The 18,660-nt window shown below is 46.4% G+C and overlaps 1 long non-coding RNA gene across 1 annotated transcript in view; it reads right to left on the bottom strand.

The window, feature by feature from the left end:
* Nucleotides 1-266: 266 nt before the first annotated feature.
* Nucleotides 267-18,660, bottom strand: part of LOC123382836 — a 38,549-nt gene continuing 20,155 nt past the window's right edge. Inside the window, exon 3 of the long non-coding RNA XR_006591878.1 lies at nucleotides 267-605. This is a non-coding gene — a long non-coding RNA (uncharacterized LOC123382836). The remainder of the gene's footprint in view (nucleotides 606-18,660) is intronic.

Below are 18,660 nucleotides of genomic sequence, written 5' to 3'. Positions count from 1 at the left end.
TGCCAAGCCCAACATCACCAAACTGAGACTTAACTACAATGTCACCTCTCCCAGAAATGGAATCTTTTTTTTTTTTTAATGTTTATTCATTTTTGAGACAGAGACAGAGCACGAGCGGGGAGGGGCAGAGAGAGAGGGAGAGAGAGAGAGAGAGAGAGAGAGAGAGAGAGAGAGAGAGAGAGAGAAGAGAATCCCAAGCAGGCTCCACACTGCCAGCCTGGAGCCTGATGTGGGGCTCGACGTGAGGCTCAAACTCACCAACCGTGAGATCATGACCTGCACCAAAGTCGGACGCTTCACCCACTGAGCCACCCAGGCACCCTCAGTTGATTTTTTTTTAACACTTCCATTCATATAAACCCATGTGAGTCGGTTCTTTGGAGAAGAGTGCCATCAACATGCAGACACTCTGACACTGAACTAGTATTTGGGATTGAATAAATGAACCTGTACTGTTCATGTTCCAACAGCTTGAGATCCATGTTCACACTGAAGAGCTCCAGTGTCCACATTTGCTTTCTTCTTCCCCCTTTAAATGGATTCTCTCGAGTGCTGTTAAGTTGTTCTCAGCCTTCACAGAGGCCTCCCGGAGCAGACGGCAGGCTCTACATTAGGCAGAACAATATGCATTGTTTTGTTTCAACATATATTTTTTAACAATTTGCTTCCTTTCTGCCAACTAACACAAACCGGCAGGATTTTCCGGTCATTCGACAAAAATATGTTGAGAGTTGATGCACAAAAGCGAACCAAACCCAGCCCAGTCTCAGCCCTTGAAACAAGTATGCAACTGACAATGCAATGCAGCCGGCCGGGTGTGGACTGGGGAACGTGGCCAGGCAGGGGCAGGAGTGGGGAGGCAGAGGACAGAGCCCCCTAGCCCAGGCCTTGTTTTTTTTAAACTTTTCTTTTTGGGAACTTCCAAACAGGTACAAGTGCTGAGAGGACGGTACAATGAGCCCTCACGTATCCATCACCCAGCTTCAACAATTATCAGTATTCTGTCATTTTATTTATTTATTTGGGGGGGAAGAGGGAGAGAGAGAGTCGGGGAGGGGCAGAGAGAGAATCCCAAGCAGGTTCCACACTGTCGGTGCCAGAGCCCCAGGCAGGGCTGGAACTCACAAACTGTGAGATCGTGACCTGAGCTGCAGTTGGACACCCAACCAACTGAGCCACCCAGACGCCCCAGTACTCTGCCCTTATTTCATCTCCTGTCCCTACTTTTTTTTTTTAAATATTTTTTTTTTCAACGTTTATTTATTTTTGGGACAGAGAGAGACAGAGCATGAACGGGGGAGGGGCAGAGAGAGAGGGAGACACAGAATCGGAAACAGGCTCCAGGCTCTGAGCCATCAGCCCAGAGCCTGACGCGGGGCTCGAACTCACGGACCGCGAGATCGTGACCTGGCTGAAGTCGGCCGCCTAACCGACTGCGCCACCCAGGCGCCCCATCTTGAGTATTTTAAAACCAATCCCAGATATCACATCATTTCACTTATTTCAGATTTCTGTTTGTAGCTCAAAAGAGCATGAGGCACGCCTCACCCAGTCTCAAAGGGAGGCTGGAGAGCTTCCTGGAGGTGGTGGCATCTAAACTGAGGCCTGGAGAAGGAGGCGGATTAGCAGCCAGGTAAAAGTGATAGTGGGGAGGAAAGGTTTGAGACCCCCACCCCCCCAAAAAAAAGTTTATGTAGAGGTTGAAGGTAAGAGGTCAAAGGTAAGGGGAATACGCTGTGCTTAGCACCTTGTCACTCAGCTGTGGCCTATCGACCAGCAGAATTGACGTGACCTGGGAGTTTGTTCGAAATTTAGAAGCCAGAGCCCCACCCCAGGCCTAGTGAATCAGAATCTGTGTTTTATTTATTTATTAAATGCTTATTTTTCGGGACACCTGGGTGGCTCAGTTGGTTAAGTATCTAACTTGGGCTCAGGTCATGATCTTACAGTTCACAAGTTTGAGCCCCACGTCGGGCTCTGTGCTGACAGCTCAGAGCCTGGAGCCTGCTTCGGATTCTGTGTCTCCCTCTCCCTCTCTGCCCCTCCCCTGCTCATGCTCTGTCTCTCTCTCTCTCTCTCTCAAAAATAAACATTAAAAAAATTTGAGAGTGTGCATGTGCTCACACATACACACACACAATCAGGAGGAAAAGCAGGAGAGAGGGAGAGGGAGAGGGAGAGCATGGAGTCAGATGCATTGGAGATCATGACCTGAGCCGACATCAAGAGTCAGACACTTAACCAACTGAGCTACCCAGGCGCCCCCGGAATCTGCATTTTAATCAAAATCCCCAGGTGATTTGTTTGCACATCCAGATCTGAGAGGTGGTGGGTTACAGGGCTGCCTGAGGGCTCTTGCCGCTGGGAAGAAGGATGCAGTGATGTGGCCGGAGCAGGGGGCATGGGAAGAAACGAAGACAAATGCTCAAGCTCTCCCCTGACGCCAAGGAAGCGTTGCCAACCATTCGACAGAAGTGATATGATCACATGAGTGATGTCAGAGTTTCACGGCAACTCTGCTGCCATGGAGAGAGTGGATTTTTTTTTTTTTTTGAAGTTGTAATTTTATTTCCAGTTAGTTAACAGTGTTATGGTAGTTCCTCATGTCCGGTATAGCGGGTCAACATTTCCGTATGTCGCTGAGGGCTCATCACAAGCGCACGTCTTTATCCCCATCACTTGTTTTACCCATCCCCCCCCACCCCCACCCCCCTGGTCACCATCGGTTTGTTCTCTATAGCTAAATGTCTGTTTCTTGCCTTGCCTCCCTCCCCTTCCTTGTTTTGTTTATTAAATTCCACATATGAGTGAAATCATATGGTATATGTCTTTCTCTGACTTATTTCACTTAGCATTATACTCTCTAGCTCCCATCCATGTCATTGCAAATGGCAAGATTTCATTCTTTTTTATGGCTGGAGAGAGTGGATTGAGTGGGGGCGACAGAAGCCGTGGACACCAGTGAGCTTCTTGTTCTTGTAGAAGCTACAAGGTGCAGGGGGGCTGGGCGTGGACCCAGGAGCCCAACAGCCTTGCCTGTGTTGTCTTTTTATTGTATTGTGCAAACCCCAGCGTGACTGCTTACAAACGGAGTGGCTTTGACTTTGGGAACAGCTATTCAACTTTTCTGAGCCTCTCCTTCCTCGGATGTCCCACGCATGGCACTTTCTTTTTATGGGCCCTTGATGGCGGTGTCAGTGAAGAATGAGTGCCTAGAATTAGAACCTCACTTGGATATATTAGGATGCAAAATGGAATCGGAGAAGCTACAACTGCCGGGTTCTACACTCATCTGCCCGCCTAACCCAGATCGTAGAACTCAGGCCCTTTGCCCCCCGGAGCCCTTCGCAGAGATGCAGTTCACTGGCCAGGCTTCCAAGCACATTGCCATACCTGCCTGCCTGCCTCAGCTCAGGCCAGTTCCCACACCTAGAATGCGGGTGTGCACGCGTCTGTGGATTCCACATTACTAAGTGAGCACTCGTGATGTCTGGGACATTGCTCGGTGCTTGGGGCCTGAGGATGTGAGATACAGGACTCTCTGCTCCCCTCCCTCTGTCAAAATTCTCCCAGTTCTTTGGGCTTATGCCTGCCCCCTCAATGGCACCCCCCAGCCCCATGCTGAGCTCAGGTGGTCCACGAACACAGCCCCAAATAGCACAAAGAGAGTGCCTCGTGGGGACATGTCACCAGAGGAGAAGAGTCAGGGGGTCCTGAGAAGGCCAGATCCCTCCTCGAGGGTCCTGTGCTGCGAGTAGAGACAGGGAGGGCATCAAGGGGTCCCTGCTGAGGTCAAAGGGCCACAGGACCACATTGGTGCCAAATCTCTGCATCATTTCTCTTCTGGTGCTGCACCTCCACAAATGGCCACACGGGGTCAGTGTCCTTTCATGCTTGGGTTGGCGCAGCTGGTCTGGGACATCGCTGGACACCAGAGCTCTTCTCTCTGCAGTCTTTCTGCAGAGTTCTGGCTAATTGAGAACATTTCCCCGAGGCTGGGAGCAACGTGGCCCATTAGGCTAGAGGGACCCCATGGTCTGGGTGAGGAGGAAGAGCCGCAGATTATTTCCACAGTCACATTGTTTCACTGAGAGGCGACGAGGGGTGGGGTGGGGTGGGGGTGGGGCACTGCCCAGATTCCGGCCCAAGCTGGCTTGGTGTTCATTTATGAACAGTAAGTGCTCATTTGGACTGATGTGAGGGCAGGAAGATCTGTGAGAACAGGGACGAAGTCTGAATTACGTGAGGTTAGAAAGATAGGGTATCACGCCCCTCAGGAACACTGGGAGATCTAATCAACTGCAGACCACCTCTGCTGGTCCTGCCCTTAATAACTACAGGACACTCAGGCCAGGCCACAGGGCCCACGATTCTCACCCTGCACCAGGAGGGTGGCTGACTACCGTGCCGGGCAGGGTTGTGCTGGGGGCAAACCCCCAGGGATCGAATCCGGCAAATGCATGTCTCACTGGCTCCTGTACCTTCCCACTCCCCAAAGGGATTCCTTGGCCTCAGCTTGTTGATGGCTCCCGGGGCCTAAGAGATGAATGGCAGGATGGAGACTTTGAGGGCGGGAGTGGGCCAGGGACCCCAGGGAAGCCTGAGGGCCAGGACTGGCCGGTATAAACCTCTGAGCCCCAAACCTAGACCCAGGCCCAGATCTAGGTTTTTTGTGGTCTGAAGCTTATACCATTTGAAGATCTTTTCAAGAAAAATAATATAAAATTACAAATACAGTAAAACCTTGTATTGCTGCAAGTAACTTGTTCTGTGAGTGTTCTGCAAGACAAGCAAACGTTTCTGATGAATTTTAACTTGATGAACGAGCGAGGTCTTGGAATACGAGTAGTACCTGGCACCAAGTGTCACATGATCACAACTGAGCCAATGGCTCGTTCGTTCTCTCTCTCTCTCTCTCACTGAGGGATTGTAGGATTGTGGGTGATCGTCTCCATGCTTGGATGCTCGGTCTCAGGCTGCGGTGTTTGGCAGAAATCAGTGATTTTTCAGAAGGTTGGAAGGTGCCCACAACTGGTTACTCGTGTATTTTTTGTCACTTCAAAGCACCTATGGACGGTCCTTTGCTTTTCTGTACAAGAGTAAGCTTAGGAATTCTTTGCTTCACGGTAGGTCAGGCTGCATGCATTAAGAGACCCTTTCCTCTGCCACCTTATTGCCGGTTACATTAAATACAGTAGAGGGGCACCTGGGTGGCGCAGTCGGTTAAGCGTCCGACTTCAGCCGGGTCACGATCTCGCGGTCCGTGAGTTCGCGCCCCGCGTCGGGCTCTGGGCTGATGGCTCGGAGCCTGGAGCCTGTTTCCGATTCTGTGTCTCCCTCTCTCTCTGCCCCTTGCCTGTTCATGCTCTGTCTCTCTCTGTCCCAAAAATAAATAAAAACGTTGGAAAAAATTTAAAAAATAAATAAATACAGTAGATGACAAGAGGTTATTAATACTGCACTGTAGTCAACATCCGTTAGTGATAGTGCAAGTCGTCCTACACAATAGCCCCCCTCTCTCTGGTCTCCCTCGCTCCAGCCACAAAGGTTTTCAAAGGTAAGTGCAGGTTAATTGATTTTTCTTTAGATTTTGTATTTTCTTCATTATTTTGTATTATATCTTAATATCGTAACCATTAAAATTTTTTTTTAATGTTTATTTATGTTTGAGAGAGAGAGACAGAGCATGAGCAGGGGAGGGGCAGAGAGAGAGGGGGAGACACAAAATGTGAAACAGGATCCAGGCTCTGAGCTGTCAGCACCAGAGCCCGACACAGGGCTCGGACTCGGGAACGGTGAGATCACGATCTCGGCTGAAGTTGGACGCTTAGTGGACTGAGCCACCCAGGCGCCCCTGTAATCATTTTATATGAATATTTTTGGGTTGTGGAATGAATCATCTCAGTTTCCATTATTTCTTACAGGGAAATTTGCTTGGATATACAAGTGCTTTGGATTACAAGCATGTTTCCAGAACAAATTAGGCTCGCAAGCCAAGGCTTTACTGTATAAAATTTGGAACAAAAGTAACTATTTACTAAGAATGAGAAAATAGGTCACATCAAATAATAAATGTTTAAAAGCTGACAAATAGTACAGATATCACAAAACCCGGAAAAATAACATTTTCATTAACCACCCGACACACCTCTAGAATATTTTCCCGGGCGTGCCGGGCTGCAGGGTCTTTGATGACCATTTGCCAATGATTTGGTGACACCATTTCCTCTAGGAAGAATAGAAAGATAAGTCAGCTGTTCTAGTATGGGCATCCAAAATTTCGTGTACTATTGCTACAGGCCTGTGCTTACAGACTCGGGAATTTGCTATATTCTATTTTGTCAATGCCAACAAAGAGAAGAGAATATGCCATGCTTATAACTGTACGTGCTGCGTTATGAAGTCTACCCCTGCCAGGAGAGAACCTCCCGGCAGAAGAAAACGGGGACGTCAATGGGCATGCCCCCTGCTTGTACATTTACGGTGATTGAAAGGAGTTCCCCAAACTAGCTTCTGACTCTGGGCCTGTTAAGCCTGTCTTCTCTTGCACTTCCCAACTACTTTGGGGGCCAGGTGCCACAGGTCACATTCCTACTGCCATGTGACCTCTGGTCATGAGTTAGTGCAGGGGATGGTAAGGATGGCTTTCTTTTTTTTGCTTTTTCTTTTTAAATTTCCATCCAAGTTCGTTAGCATACAGTGCAATAATGATTTCAGGAGGAGATTCCAGGGATTCATCCCCTACCTGTAACTCCCAGGGCTCATCCCAACAAGTGTCTTCCTTAATGCCCCTTACCCATTGAGCCCATCCCCCCACCCATAACCCCTCCAGCAACTCTCTGTTTGTTCTCTATATTTAAGAGTCTCTTATGTTTTGTCCCCCTCCCTGCTTTTATATTATTTTTGCTTCCCTTCCCTTATGTTCATCTGTTTTATATCTTAAATTCCACATGAGTGAAGTCATATGATATTTGTCTTTTTCTGACTGACCTATTTAGATTAGCATAATACACTCTAGCTCTATTCACGTAGTTGCAAATGGCAAGATTTCATTCTTTTTGATTGCCGAGTTATACTCCATTGTGTATGTGTGTGTGTGTGTATATATATATATATACCCCATCTTCTTTATCCACTCATCCATCGATGGACATTTGGGCTGTTTCCATACTTTGGCTATCATTGATAGTGCTGCTGTAAACATGGGGGTGCATGTGCCCCTTCGAAACAGCATACCTGTATCCCTTGGATAAATACCTAGTAGTGCAATTGCTGGGTTGTAGGGTAGTTGTATTTTTAATTTTTTGAGGAACCTCCATACTGTTTTCCAGAGTGGCTGCACCAGCTTGCATTCCCACCAACCATGCAAAAGAGATCCTCTTTCTCCGCATCCTCGCCAACATCTGTTGCCTGAATTGTTAACTTTAGCCATCCTGACAGATGTGAGGTGGTGTCTCATTGTGGTTTTGATTTGTATTTTCCCTGATGATGAGTGATGTTGAACATTTTTTTATGCGTCTGTTAGCCATCTGGATGTCTTCTTTGGAAAATTGTCAATTCATGTCTTTGGCTCATTTGTTCGCTGGATTATTTGTTTTTTGGGTGTTGATTTTGATAAGTTCTTTACAGATTTTGGATACTAACCCTTTATCTGATATGTCATTTGAAAATATCTTCTCCCATTCTGTCGGTTGCCTTTTAGTTTTGCTGATTGTTTTCCTTTGCTGGGCAGAGCTTTTTATCTTGAGGCAATCCCAATAGTTCATTTTTGTTTTTGTTTCCCTTGCCTCTGGAGTATCTTCTTTTTTTTTTTTTTTTTTAATGCTTATTTACTTTTGAGAGAGAGAGAGAGCACACAAGCAGGGGAGGGGCAGGGGGGGAGGTACAGAGGATTCGAAGCTGGCTATGCGCTGACAGCAGAGAGCCCGATGAGGGGCTCACATTCACAAACCTTGAGATGATGACCTGAGCCAAAGTTGGACACTTAACCAACGGAGCCACCCAGGCACCCTGGTAGGGACATCCTAAAGCCATTCCTACACTGGAGGAAGGGTGGTAGAAAGTATTTAACTGCACTAGGAAGTGACTGAAGATCACGTATATATATATGCACTCTTAACTCGGTTTCCCCTCAGCCAGACTATACTCATAATGCCACAGCCACTCCAAACACTACCCAACATGAAAGGAAGCGCGACCAAAGAACGTCAGAGTGGGAAAGCACTGTTGTCTTAATTGTGGTTTATCTATGCCACGCTTTTCCCAATTTTCCCAATTTTCAGCAATCGCTACGGGCCTCTCCCAGGAACTTGGATGAGGTCCTCGCCAGTGAGGGGTCCTAAAGCTTAAGCTTTGTCAGTTTCCTGCTAAGCTCACCCTTGTCTGGAACCCATCACTCTTTCCTCCCTCCCTGCCTCCTTTGCTCTCCCCACCCAACTGGCATCGCTTCTGGTGGAGGAAAGTTTCCCTTCCAGGTGGAAGGCAGGACAGGTCTCAGTCCCCGGCCTTGCTGGAGCCTCTCTGGGGCCTTCTCTTCCTTCCAGTACACACACAGCCGTTCTAAGCTTTCCAGTGACTTGACAGCTAGGGACGACAGACATGAGGAATAAAGCAGATTCTTCAAGCCTGCCTTTACCTTCTCTCCACTGGCTGCCCCAGAGAGACAGAGCCCCACACAGGTGTGCTGGTGCACCTGCAGCTATGGCCAGAGGGCTGAAGTGAGTACTCAGATTTCCAAGGAAAACAGAGTTAGGATCTCCTGGGGGCTTTTATCCCTGGAGGTAGGGCTGAAGCTCTGGATGGACCAATGGGATAGAGGCTGCAGCAACTGGTGGCCAAGGCTGGGGTCACCACCACCTCCCCCGCTTGGCTTCACCAGACCCCACCCCTGAGCTGTCCCCTGGATGACAGCAGGCCTCCCGAGGGCAGAGGCTGTGTCTCCTACACCTGGCACAGTTCTTGGTACACAGTTGGTGCTCAATGAATGCCGAATTTGAAGAGCAGAATGGGGCTAGGGGCTCTGACTGCTCCCAGGTGGCCCTGAGGGAATGACAAAGGCTGCATCAGGCATGAGTGGCCAAACTCTCCGTGTTCCCTCCTTCCGTGCATGCTCTCACTTATGACGCTATTTTGTTGAACAAGGCTCTTCCTCTGGAAATCAGGCAAAGACCAACTGCTGCCTGGTGTTTGCATGCAGGGATTTCTTCTGGACATTCCTTGGGAGATCAGAAGGTTTTTCCAAATCATGAATCCTGAGGAAAAGGCATCGGGAAAACAGGAAAAATGCTATCGTTCTCCCGTGAGAATCGAAGTTTAACAATCAACATAGAGGCGTGACTGGTTTGAAGGGTTCCATTGATGTCAAGCGAAACCAGGAGCGGAAAGTGCTGACAACACCAAGCTGAAGTTAAGGCTGACGTTTTGGAGAACAGGAACAGGAAGACAGAGGAGGGGTGTGCGCATCATATAGCCACTCTTGCTTGTGGTTGTTTTAATAGGTTGTGTGTGTGCGTGTGTGTGGCCCTGTTCTGGTGCTGAGCTGTGTTGCCAACAAAATAAATATTAATAGGTCAGTATACCTCTTACAAATCTTATGAGTGGTGTTCCAAGAGAAAACAAGATTTGAAAGCAAAAATAAATCCCTAAATTGGCAATTTCCACACATGATTGTGTGTCACGCTATTCACTTCGCTAAAAGATCTGAATGTTACATATCCAAATGTTACCCAACAACACGCACCGGCGTTTTCCAGTGTTTGAGTATTCACCGTGGGCTGTGGTGCTCTGTGAACACCACCAAACTTAGCATTTCTTATCTGTTAAACAAAAATTTTAAGATGTATGTAATAACGAGTACAGAATATGAAGAAAGTTGAAAGTGTTTTAAGAATAACTTAGGATTGGGGGAATTTCCAAGAATTCCCAGGGATTCCAATTTCTTATTCCTGAATTCTAAAATGGAACATCTGTTCAAAAATCTGGAAACACGATTCCAGCCTCAGGGAGGATCCAGGGGACTGAGTGGGTCAAGTCTGGGGGGCTAGGATACTGGTGGGGGAATTGTTAGGTTTACGTCGATGTCTCTTTGGTCCGTATCACTCCAGGGGAAAAATCTCAGCCCTGAGTGCATGATATGTGTTTGGGTTGGTGGATTGCACAGAATTAAAGAATTGAGAATCAGAAGGCATCTGAGTGGTTCTCCAGTGACCTCCCACTGGTAGAGCACCCATGACAGATGACCAATTACCCACTGTCTCCTTTATGTGACCCCCCAGAGTCCCCACTGTGCCTACCCTGCAGAGGGCAGTGCTCATCTTTTCTCTGGGGGAGTTAAAGTTTCTCTTGTCCTGTCCAAGTCAGAGGCTTGCAAGGCAGTATATGAATCTTTAACTTGGTCTCTTGTGTGGAAAGAGCTCTGGGTCTGATTCAAAAACCCAGATTTGAGTCCTGCATCTATCGATGACCAGCCTTATCAAGTTGGCCTCTAACTGGTCTGTTTACATGAGTATTCCACCGGGCTCTGTGGCTGGGGTGGGGCACCAAACCCAGACAACAGTTAAATAAACAGATAGATAAGTAAATGGATGGGGAGTTGAGAAGGCTTTTGGGAAGAGGCTGGCACCGAATAGGCACAATCTCGCGATTGCAAAAGACCAGTGAAAACTTTCAGTTAAACCAGATGGACTCAAAACATTTGTATCTCTCTCTTCCTTCTCCAAACTGCATTTAAGAAGTTTTAAGAGGGGCTTTAAGAAGTTAAATTAAGAGGGGCACCTAGGTGGCTCAGCCGGCTAAGTGGCTGACTCTTGGTTTCAGCTCAGGTCATGACCTCACGGGTTTGTGAGTTCAAGCCCGAGTTGGGCTCTGTGTGGAGTCTTGCTTGGGATTCTCTGTCTCGCTCTCTCTGCCCCTCCCCTGCTCGAGCTCTATCTCTCTCTCAAAATAAATAAACATTTTTTTATTAAAAATTTTTTTTGAATGTTTATTTTTGAAGGAGAGAGAGAGAGAGAGAGAGAGAGAGAGAGTGGGGGAGGGTCAGAGAGGGAGACACAGATTCCGAAGCAGGCTCCAGGCTCTAAGTTGTCAGCACAGAGCCCGACATGGGCTCGAACTTATGAGCTGTGAGATCATGACCTGAGCCAAAGTCAGATGCTTCACCGACTGAACCACCCAGGCTCCCCAACATTTTTTTTTAAAGAAGCTTTGTTAAAAAATACAAAACATGTACATTCCCAAGGACAAAGATAAGAGTACCCCTGACAGACAACCTTAGAAGACTGAATAATTGGAATTGTCCTGTGAGGGCCTAGGAGGCTATAGTGAACACGAGCTTCCTCAGAAGGTCAGGGGAGAGGTGGCACAGAGGACACAGGGACAGTAAGAACCCATCTTCCTTCCCCTCACCCTGCTAGGAGATAGGAAGTTCACTCTCTGCAGAAACAGACCAGACAGACTGAGATTCTAGGTCACCAAGCCCGGCAGATGGGGGACAAAGGCACACAATGAGGTCGAGGCAATGGAGTTGGGAGTCCCAGCCTGTGCCCTGAGACCCCGGGGGCCCTTTTCCACCTGATCTGAGCAAGCCTGGCGGCTACCTCCCAGATGAACAATTGGAGGATTCTTCTCTGGAAAAATGGACCAGCTCAAGAGAAATGACCTACAGTTACTGAAATTTGGGCCCTCCCATCAAAATATGCAAGTCTCAAACTGGTCCCTCTGTAGAGAAGCTCTGCAGTCCCCATGCCCAGAGGTGCCCCAAACAACCACCCACAGACAGCCCAGGGTCATCAGAGTGGGAGAAAATCATTGGTAAGCCAAACACACACAAACTCTGCCTTGTGTTCAACTTCTAGGGAAAATGCTGAGAAAACACTATCTTTAAAAACAACCACCCCTCTACTGCAAAAGAGAACAAGTAGAGAATTATTCTTATCTGCTAGGGGTTTGTGCTGAGTTTGGAAAACTTTGTTTCTTATGAAAAAAGGCTTACATCAACTTTGAGCTGTGAAAACAAAAGGGACCCTCATTTGAAATGAAGTCAGGAGGCCAGAAGGAGGAGCTCTCACACCCAAGTACTTGTCACCAATTGTGAACCCAACAGGAAGAGAGGTGCCTTGTAAATTGATACTACTTAAGCTATTTCTATACTACCCCAGGGGGAGGAAGGTTTTTCTCCTCCCCCGGCAACAGCCCAGCCAATGAGAAGCCACTGTACTTGGAAGCCCCAGTGGCTCCAATGGATTTTTTTGTTTACAACAGCCCTCCCAGCTTCCCCCTTTCCTCTAGGAAAGACATTTCCTCTTTGTTCTCCAGACTTGCCTCTGGTTTGGCCGCAGCTTGCTTGTCCCAAATTGCAATTCTCTGCTATTTCTGAATAGACCCATTTTATCTGTTAAAATAATGGATGAGGTTTTAGTTTGGTTTGGTTATTTGAAAGAGAGATTGCACCCGCTGCGAGTCGGGGAGAGGGCAGAGGGAGAGAGAGTCTTAAGCAGGCTCCACACTCAGCTCAGGGTCCAATGCGGGGCTTGAACCCATGACCCTGGGAGCCACGACCTGACCCGAAATCAAAAGTTAGATGCTGAACTGACTGAGCTACCCAGGTGCCCCCAGGACAGTTTTATTTGCAGGATTAACAGCACTTGGTGGTCTAAAGTTGGATCCAGAGAAGACCCCCCTACCCCCAACAACTTCAAGGCTGGTAAACAAACAGTTGCTCGCACCCCTACGGCCAGTTGAGCTCACTGCTTCTTGTCAACCCTGGGGTTTGAGAGTTACGTTTTCTCCTCGGTTTTAAGCCCTACTTTGTGTTTTGAGCCTCTAGGCTTGATTCAGAATCTGTCTCAGGTCTTGTCCTTCCCGAGAATACTTGTTTGACCTTTGGTCTGATTCCTTTTGAGATCAGGCTGTTCCTATTGAAACTGTACTGTTTAGAAATTTTTCCTTTTTACCCTGGAGAAAAATCCCTAAGAAATGGGATACCAGTCATCAAAATGCTTTGAGAGTGTACCCCCTCCCTCACCCCCTCTTCTGGGGTCCAGGCTGGTTTTATGAGTAAAAACTGTGGTCCTTGCTCAAGCACATTTTTTTTTCAGACAAAATAACATGTTTTGTTTTAAATAACTGAATAGAAGAAGACTAACGTATTATATTTATCCAGATAGTTACCATTTTGAATGCTCTTTAATTTCTGATATCCAGGTTTCTTTGCCAGTATCATTTTTTTCGGTCTATAGAACTTCTCTTAGTTTTGTTTTTTGCTACATCTTTTTTTTTTTAATTTAATTTTTTAAAATTTACATCCAAGTTAGCATATAGTGCAACAGTGATTTCAGGGGTAGATTCCTTAATGCCCCTTACCCATTTTGCCCATCCCCCCTCCCACAACCCCTCCAGTAACCCTCTGTTTGTTCTCCTTATTTAAGTCTTTTATGTTTTGTCCCCTCCATGTTTTTATGTTATTTTTGCCTCCCTTCCCTTGTGTTTATCAGTTCTGTGTCTTAAAGTCCTCATGTGAGTGAAGTCATATGATTTTTGTCTTTCTCTAATTTCACTTAGCATGATATCCTCCAGTTCCATCCACGTAGATGCAAATGGCAAGATTTCATTCTTTTTGATTGCCACGTAATACTCCATTGTATATATATATATACCACATCTTCTTTATCCATTCATCCATCGATGGACATTTGGGCTCTTTCCATACTTTGGCTGTTGTTGATAGTGCTGCTATAAACATTGGGGTGCGTGTGTCCCTTCGAAACAGCACACCTGAATCCCTTGGATAAATGCCTAGTAGTGCAATTGCTGGGTCGTAGGGTAGTTGTATTTTTAATTTTTTGAGGAACCTCCATACTGTTTTCCAGAGTGGCTGCACCAGCTTGCATTCCAGCTCAAGCACATTTCTAACTAAATGGACCAACTTAAGCAAAAGCAGTTCAGAATTTCATAGTTCATGTCCATTCTGAGACGTTTTTGATCTCTCCAAGTTTGTTTTACTCAAAAGTAAATTAGAAAGCCACAGCTCCAAAAAAGCAAAAACAAAAAACTGAATGGGATGCCTATTTTAATTGGTACCTTGAGGCTTCCAAACGTTTTTAGGATTCTAAGTTTTCTTCTTTGTAAAATACTATTTTAAGTTTGTTTATCTTGAGAGAGAGAGAGAGAGAGAGAGAGAGAGAATCCCAAGCAGGCTCTGCAATGCCAGCACAGAGACCAACATGGGACTCGAACCCATGAATGGTGAAATCATGACCTGAGCCCAAAACCAAAAGTGAAATGCTTAACCAACTAAGCCATCCTGGTGCCCCTCTTTGCAAAATACCCTTTCTGACTTATCTGAGGCAAACAAACAATTGAAATAAATAAAAATGGCTTCTGAGACCTCTTTTCCCCTCTCCTGTCCTCTTTGTCTGCTCGTGCACGGCTGCCTTCTATTCAGGCTCCACCTCCAGGCACCATATTCCTCTCTTCCCTCTTCACCATCCCTGCCCCCTTTGCACCCCCGTCTTCTCATTTCTCCTCTTTTCACCAAATTTCCCTTTTCCTCTGAACCTCTCCCCACTCCCTCTTCTCCTGAATCTATTAAAACCTGCCTCTTTATTTTTATTTTTATTTTTTTTTGAGAGAGTATAAGCAGGGGAGAGGGGCAGAGGGACTGGGAGAGAGAATCTTTAGTGGCCTCCACACTGACTCTGGGCTCCATCTCGTGACCCAGGGATCATGACCAGAGCCAAAATCAAGCGTCCGATGCTCAACCAACTGAGCCACCGAGGCACTGCAAAACCTGCCTCTTTAAAGTTAAGTCTACCGAGGATTCAAATAAACCCCAAATTTCTTATGTTCTCTAGATTAAGGATGAATTTTGAGCCACAGTTTCCTAAACAGAGGATCCCCATAGGTTTGCTGAAGAATTTAACTTATTCAGATTTAACGACCTGGTTTCTCAGATTTATATCCATTAGCCCACATGGGATGGTTGAGGAGGAGCAGGTCAAACACCGCATGAAAAGATCCTGATGGGAACATCCTGAAAGGGATAGAGAGGAACAGACTCCCTAACGTTTGGCAAGATGCTAGGACACTTGCTGGAAATCTCCACCAAGCAACTGTAGTAGCTTTTTCTTAAGCCTGTTGATTGGATCAAAATTGAGGCCTGTATACAAAAGCCTGATGAACCTGTTCGTGACTAATATTACTGACTCCAAATTGTCTTCAAAGAAAATTCTGGTCTTCCTTTAGATATTGAATTCACCTGGGTAGCATTTAACTGTTTATTAAATGACTGAACCAGGATCTGTCTCTGTTAAAACAACAACAACGACAGAAACCAAAACACCCCAAGAAAACCCCAGGATGGAATGGGAAGCCATGTCCACTCCAGATGTAGTTAACTTGGCCAGCAAGCTCTCTGGCACCCTAGATGGGTCACCTAAAAGAAAGACTGCTAAAATTCTCAACTTTCAACTCCAGCAAATAAAGGTCCCTAAGCAACACCAGAAGTTTCTTCTATTACTGCAAAGAGCCAGGGTGGCAAAAAAAAAAAAAAAAAAAAAAAAAAAAAAAAAAAAAATCATACAAATTCAAGCACTCAGACACCTCCGGCCCTCTGGCCAGCCTTTCCAGTGTCCTAATTGCAAGAGATGGGGCTCTGAGGAGCTACAGGGGCTCCTCCCAATCTTCCCTCTTAACCGGCTCAGAGAAACCACTCCCCAGACTGGGAATGAACCCCTCTCCCTTCATTGAAACCAGAGGTACGCTCTTGGTGCTCAGCCCGACTGCCAAAAAGTAGCCTCTGCCTTGAAGTGCTAAACCAGTTCAAGAGGTGGGAGTCTCTAATAAACCTCAGCAGATTCCTGTCTCTGAACCTTTTCCCAGTTGTCTAGGCCCTTTGAGAGACACTCACCTTCTCTTCTTAGCTCCTCCACCCCTATTCACTTATTGGCTGAGATATCTTAGGAAAGGGGCATGCTGGAATTTTTCTCCCCCAAAGAGAAATCAAACTAGCAGTAATAGCAGTGATCAAAATAGCCAGGCAAGTGAATTAAATGACCCTCTGACATCTCTTACTGGCTCCGCCTCTGACAGCACTATAGCTGATCCTGGGGACGCGGATTGTTCGTCCCTGTTGGATCAGCTACAGTTCTCTTTATGAGCAGAATCTCCAACTGATGTTGGCAGAATCCACAGGGCATCGTCCATCAAGATTCAAATAGGTCCCTCAAAACCTCTCCCCAGAACTAATCAATACCCTCCAAATAAAGAAGCCCTTCAAGGCATCAAGCCCATAATAGAGGATTACAAGGCTCAGGCCCTCGTTACCCCCTGCCCTAGTTCCTGTAATACCTCTCTTTTACCCATGAGAAAACCCAATGGCTGAGGATGGAGGTCTGTCCAGGACAAATAAATAATGCTGTTACCCCTCTGTATCCTGTTGCTCCCGTAACCCCCATGTGCTACGGGACACCCATTCTCCCTGGTAGCAAATTTTTCACTGTAATGGCTCTAGGCACTGCTTGTTTAGTATTCCACTTGAAAAGGATGGTCGATATCTTCCTGCCTTCACTTGGGAAGAATGGAAATACACCTGGACAGTAATGCCCCAGGATTACAGAGTCCTCACTTTTCACAAACCTTAAAGGCTGAAACGGATGGGGACGCCTGGGTGGCTTATTCGTTAAGCATCTGACTCTGGCTCAGGTCATGATCTCAAAGTTCGTGAGCTCGAGCCCTGCTTCAGGTGAACATGAGCCCTGGGTGAGCCCCGCTTCTCTCTCTCTCTCTGCCCCTTGCTCACTTGTGCCCTCTCTCTCTCAAAAAAAAAAAAAAAACAAAAAACAAAAAACACCGGAAATGGTTGATATGAAAGAAGTTTTTCGGTAGGTTCTACTTGGTTAGAATATGTAGATGATTTGCTTCTCTGATCCCTTCTCAAACCTCTTCACCATCTGTGAACACTTTTGGCCTTAAAGGGACCTAAAGTCTCCAAAGAAAGATTGCAGTTTGCTCAAATGGGTGTTCAGTACTTAGGACATCTGATCTGAGAACAAGGGCTACGAGGATGCAGATGAAATCCCTCCCTACTGCTGAACGCTGACACACATCACCGTTTGACCACCCTGAGGCAATTCAATTTTTTACCGAAAGCTCCCCTACCCAATGCAGATTTTTTGTGGTTTCCCGATTGTTCTTATTTAAAGGACAAAAGTGGTAAATAAGTGCTGGATGCTACTGCAACTCCTTTTGAAGTCACTGAGATAGCAGTTTACCTCTGGCTACTCCTGCTCAACAGGCTGAGTCGGCATATGCCCTTACTTGAGCTCGTACCTTAGCCAAGGGTAAAACCACAAGCATTTATACTGATAGTCAGTATGCCTTTGGGGTAGCTCATGACTTTGGAAGATTATGGAAACAACGAGATGTCTTTACCTCCAATGGGGATACAATTTAAAATGGCTCCTATGTTCAAAATGTAGTAGATGCCATAGTTTTGCCGGCTGCTCTGGCTATTATTAAGGTCTCTGGGCATTCCAGACTTGACTCGCTGGAGGCCAAAGGAAACCACCTTCCTCATATTTCTGCCAAAAAAAAAAAAAAAAAAAAAAAAAAAATCCTGCTTTCAAGGGACCCAATAGCCAAACCTCTGTCATGTTCCAAAGGGATGTTCTCCCAAAAGGTAATTAGGAAAACTGAACAGAGACACCCAACAATTGGCCCCATTAAAGGAAAAACAGTATGGGAAATCTAATCGTTGTTGGTTTAATAAAAAGAGGGAACTCTGGGTTAGATCAAATAACAATCTGGCCTTCTCAGAAATTCTAAAATTCCCACCACTTATGACTGTACGTGCATTAAACCATCGGTCTGCTGACAGAATGATAGTGTTCATGAACCAGCATCTTTATCTGGGGGTCCCTCTTGCACTTCCTTAGTGATTGGGGAACCTATTTCGTCACTCAGGTACTTCAGTGAGTCTGTGCTGTTTTGCGGGCTTTACAACATCTTCATCATGCACACGATCCTAAGGCCTCAGGGCTAGTTGAATGCAGTAACGGCAATATATTGTGCGACTTATTTGGCAAGATTTGTAGAGACCTGCCAAAGACCTTGGCTGAAATCATCACTCTTAGTCCTTCTAAATCTCAGACCCACCCCCTTTGGAACTCCTAGGCTGTCAGGCTTTGAGACAGTCACAGGACATCCAATGCACTGGCCTCTGTCTCCTTTGATCCACAGTTGATAAAAGGAGACATACTTAATATTGTGAAGGCCTAATTGCTTCTATCAGAAATAACCATGCTTTCGTAGAGCAATCTTTTCACACTGCGTCCGTGGGGGACAAAGACCCTATGCATCTCACTTTGCAACCTGGAGAGTTTGTCTATTGGAAGAGACACCCCCAGAAAGACTCCCTTCAACCTCGCTAGAAAGGCCCTTATCAGGTACTGTTAGCCAACCCTCGTGCCTCCAAATTCCAGGGAATAGACTCTTGGGTTCACATGACACCTCCAAAGAAAGCATCAAAACCAGACCAGACCTGCACACCATCTGGTGACCTGGAAGGAAAGATTTCCTGGAATTGAAGCAGATGACATATGAGGAGACAGCTTTCCCAAGATGTCCGGACCAGGCCCGTATAACTTTTGGAATTACGGTCTTCTT

Source organism: Felis catus, chromosome F1, assembly GCF_018350175.1.
Source record: "Felis catus isolate Fca126 chromosome F1, F.catus_Fca126_mat1.0, whole genome shotgun sequence".
In the NCBI taxonomy this organism is placed as follows: domain Eukaryota; kingdom Metazoa; phylum Chordata; class Mammalia; order Carnivora; family Felidae; genus Felis; species Felis catus.
Note: the sequence above shows the minus strand (reverse complement) of the source record. Positions and strands in the feature narration are given on the sequence as shown.